Here is a 4745-nt window from a genome sequence, read left to right on the forward strand (position 1 = left end):
AATTAAAGATAACACAAAGAAATGGAAAGACATTCCATGCTCATGGATTGGAAGAACAAATATTGTTAAAATGTCTATGCTACCTAAAACAGTCTACACATTTAATGTAATCCCTATCAAAATACCAATAGCATTTTTCACATAGCTAGAATGCACAATCCTAAAACTTGTATGGAACCACAAAAGACAGAAAAGCAAAGCTGGAGGCATCACAATCTGGATTTCAAGTATATTGCAAAGCTGTAGTAATCAAAATGGTATGGCACTGGCACAAAAATAGACACATATTTCAAGAGAACAGAATAGAAAACCCAGAAATGAACACATAACTAGATGGTCAATTAATCTTCAACAAAGCAGGGAAGAATGTCCAATGGGAAAAAGACAATCTCTTCAACAAATGGTGTTGGGAAAACTGGACAGCAACATGCAAAAGAATGAAACTGGACCACTTCATTACACCATACACAAAAATAAATTCAAAATGGATTAAAGACCTAAATGTGAGATCTGAAACCATGACAATCCTAGGAGAGAGCACAGGCAGTATCCTCTTTGACATCGGCCATAGCAACTTCTTTTTAGATCAGTCTCTGGGACAATAAAAGCAAAAATAAACTATTGGGACTTCATCAAAATAAAAAGCTGCTACACAGCAAAAGAAAACAATCAACAAAACTAAAAGACAACCTACTGAATGGGAGAAGATATTTACAAATGACATATCTGATAAAGGATTAGTATCCAAAATCTATAAAGAACTGACACAATTCAACACCCAAGAAACAAATAATCCAATTTAAAAATGGGGAGAGGACATGAAAAGATATTTCTCCAAAGAAGAAATACAGATGGCCAATAGACACATGAGAAGATGCTCAACATCACTCATCATCAGGGAAATGCAAATCAAAACTACCATGAGATATCACCTAACACAGGTCAGAATGGCTAAAATCACCAGTACAAGACACAACAGGTGTTGGCAAGAATATGGAGAAAGGGGAACCCTCCTGCGTTGGTGGTGGGCAAACTGGTGCAGCTACTCTGGAAGATAACATGGAGGGTCCTCCAAAAGTTAAAAATACAAATACCCTATGATCCAGCAATTGCACTACTAGTTATTTGCCCAAAGAATACAAAAATACTAATTCAAAGGGATACATACACCCTGATGTTTATAGCAGCATAATTTATAACAGCCAAATTATGGAAACAGCTCAAGTGCCCATCAGCTGATGAAGGGCTAAAGATGTGTGGCACATATATACAATGGAATATTAGTCAGCCATAAAAAAGAATGAAATCTTGCCATTTGCAACAGCATGGATAGAACTAGAGAGTATTATGTTAAGCAAATAAGTCGTTCAGAGAAAGACAAATACCATATGATTTCACTCTTATGTGGACTTTAAGAAACGAAACAAATGAGCAAAAGGGAAAAAGAGAGAGAGAGACAAACCAAGAAACAGACTCTTTTTTTTTAATTTTTTTTTTAAAGATTTTATTTATTTATTTGACAGAGAGAGAGAGAGCACGAGAGAGGGAACACAAGCAGGGGGAGTGGGAGAGAGAGAAGCAGGCTTCCCGAAGAGCAGGGAGCCCGATGCGGGGCTCGATCCCAGGACCCTGGGATCAGGACCTGAGCCGAAGGCAGACGCTTAACGACTGAGCCACCCAGGCGCCCCTAAGAACAGACTCTTAACTATAGATGACACACTGATGGTTACCAGAGGGGAGGTGGGGAGGGTGAGGGGGATGGGTGAAATAGGTGATGGGGATTAAGGAGGGCACTTGTTGTGATGAGCGCCGGGTGATGTATGGAAGTGTTGAATCGCTATATTGTACACCTGAAACTAATATCACACTCTATGTTAACTAACTGGAATTTAAATAAAAACTTAAAAAAAAAAAGATTACTAATACACACACAAAGATCAATCAATCAATCAGAGGTCATTAGACTTCCTCAATTATTAATATTAGCTATCAAATCCACCAAATTCGGATTGTTTTCATAGTTGTGGCATATTCTTTAAACTGTGCATCCTCAGATTCCCTCGTCTGGTCACAAGCCAACAGACTCTTTAGCATTCCATCACACGAGTGTTTGTACTTGTTGATTTATATAACACTTACAAGAAACTAATGCCTTCCTCACAAAAGTTCCTGTTGTTTTATCTCCTCCATCTTGAATTTCTGCAGGTGGATGTTTGGATCCCAATCTAAATATTTTAAATTACTCCTGCTGTTTATCTTAGAGTCCATACCAGCATTTTTGGATCTCCGAGCAAGTAGAGATGAGGAAGAAATTTCATTAAAGCTTGCTGACGTTAATCAATAAGTAATGGCTGCTTTGACTGTGAATTGAAAACTATTCAGAGGCCAGTGAAAATGAATGTGATAATCAACCAGGGATGCCTGCCGTGTGAGGAGGGAGGGGGATGGCTGCCTGCAAGGCCATTTTTACCTAAAGAGCTGCAATATCAAATACATAATGCATGAAAGTTTCCCTGGATACCATGTACACATGGTCAGTGTTTGCCTTTTGTGGGCTGCTTTCTGCTATCATCTGTCTCATCTCCCAACTTTTAAAAAGTGAGACACCACCAGGAAGCACCTCAGTCCACATATGTCCAAGTTTTAAACACTTAAGGAGTTCTTCCAAAGCCAAATGCAATTGTGAATATTTTCTGACTAATGGATCATACAACCGAGGAAAGAGAAGTAGATAATGGCAGATAGGTAACTGGAAAACAGATAATTCAATGAGAAGAGATTCTAAAAATATTATCAGATTGAAGAATTATCAAATGAAAAAACCCACAAACACACAGATGCTCTGTTCTTTCTGTACAATGAGAAAACTCATAGATGCATGTTATCCAGGAACTTAATCATATTGAAGTTAAAAAAATGCAGAAAAAACACTTCGTTCTTTTTAAACAAAGCAAAAAAGCGAGGTGGTACAAATTATTTTAACAATAGAATACGTTTAAGAGTTAATAGTATTATAGGGGCACCTGGGTGGCTCAGTCGTTAAGCGTCTGCCTTCGGCTCAGGTCATGATCCCAGGGTCCTGAGATCGAGCCCTGCATCGGGCTCCCTGCTCAGCGGGAAGCCTGCTTCTCCCTCTCCCTCCACCCTGCTTGTGTTCCCTCTCTCGCTGTGTCTCTATCTGTCAAAAAAATAAATAAAATCTTTAGAAAAAAAAAAGAGTTAATAGTATTATAAATGATCAACAGTAATGACGTTGATGATGTCAATTGTAGTCCCAGGTGGTGTACAAAGTGCTTCTCATGAGTAACTCGATTTAATCAACACAACTGAAGAAGCAGGTATGATCAATTTCCCCATTGTCCAGAAGAGGGAATTTGTTTGAGATACTGAACCTGCTCAAGGTCACACTGTTCTTTCGCCGTGGAGCTGGGACATTGCAGCTTACTTCAGACTCCTGACTTACAACAACCACATGGTTCTGGCACAGGAATAGTAACATAGTCAACCGCTGATAATTCTTTTTTTTTTTTATTCTTATGTTAATCCCCATACATTACATCTTTAGTTTTAGATGTAGTGTTCCATGATTCATTGTTTGCATATAACACCCAGTGCTCCATGCAGAATGTGCCCTCCTCAATACCCATCACCAGGCTAACCCATCCTCCCACCCCCCTCCCCTCTAGAACCCTCAGTTTGTTTTTCAGAGTCCATCGTCTCTCATGGTTCGTCTACCCCTCTGATTTCCGCCCCCTTCATTCTTCCCCTCCTGCTACCTACTTCCTCTTCTTCTTCTTCTTTTTTTTTTTTACCGCTGATAATGCTTACCTTCATCCAAACTCAGGTCAATTTCCTGTACCACACATAAAAAAGACTATGATGCTAAGTGTAGCAGTATAAATCCTGAAAAAAGTTGCATTTGTAAAGATCCAGGGACAGCGTCTTTTATATTTCCAGGGCCTATGCTTCTGTCTTTCTCAGTAGTTTTATGATCTGTCTCTACTTGAGCAGACAGCACATCAGCAAGTTTGCAGGGTAATCTTTTTGGACTGATCTCATTTATGCTTGCCCATTTCTTGCCAGTAACAAATCTTGTAAAAACACTTAGCGTTCCAGGGCTTTTCACATATAACTCATCTACCTGAAGGTTTTAAAAAAGTAATTCACAACACCGCTCTCCATCAAAAGAGATAATCATTTCCATTTCTGTCTTCATGTAAGATATAATAATTCTGTAATTTATGGGGCCACAGAAGCTCTATGACTTATATCATTTGGAGCATAATGTGATCTTCTCTGATTAATAGCTGCCATTTATTCAGAGACTGTGCAAGACACTTTATATTTATTGAACATTCTCATTTAATTCTCACAACAATTGTAAGGGAAGCTATCATTACCTCTACTTTAGAGTTTCAGCAACAATTGTAGGTCATGCAGCCAGTAACCAGAGCCAAGATCAAACCTGGGGAACATCGATCATTCTGTCAATGAATAAAGGGGCAGGAAAGCAGATTGAAGCTCGGGTACCATCTGTTTCATATTAACATTTGCCATTTTATGATTTATTTATTCAACCGACCTTTGCAAAGCTTTATCTAGATATAAAACACAATGGGATTATTAAATTATACATCTGATGGGTGGAATAGTGAAAAGGTATCACCACCCAGAAAGCAGTTGCTCATCTATATGACCACCACACTGATTCTCAAAGCTGCATCCTCTGCCTGTTCCCTCCCATC

At 38.8% G+C, this 4745-nt stretch overlaps 1 long non-coding RNA gene across 1 annotated transcript; it reads right to left on the minus strand.

Annotated features, from left to right (window-relative positions):
- Positions 1-3795: 3795 nt before the first annotated feature.
- On the minus strand, positions 3796-4491 carry LOC145717482 (uncharacterized). The gene is made up of 2 exons (XR_014140717.1): positions 4401-4491; positions 3796-3853 (listed from the first exon to the last, which is right to left on the minus strand). It is a non-coding gene; the product is annotated as an uncharacterized LOC145717482 (long non-coding RNA).
- Between the last annotated feature and the right edge of the window lie 254 nt (positions 4492-4745).

This window comes from Leptonychotes weddellii, chromosome 16, assembly GCF_054177405.1.
Source record: "Leptonychotes weddellii isolate Sample4059 chromosome 16, ASM5417740v2, whole genome shotgun sequence".
Taxonomy (NCBI): Eukaryota; Metazoa; Chordata; class Mammalia; order Carnivora; family Phocidae; genus Leptonychotes; species Leptonychotes weddellii.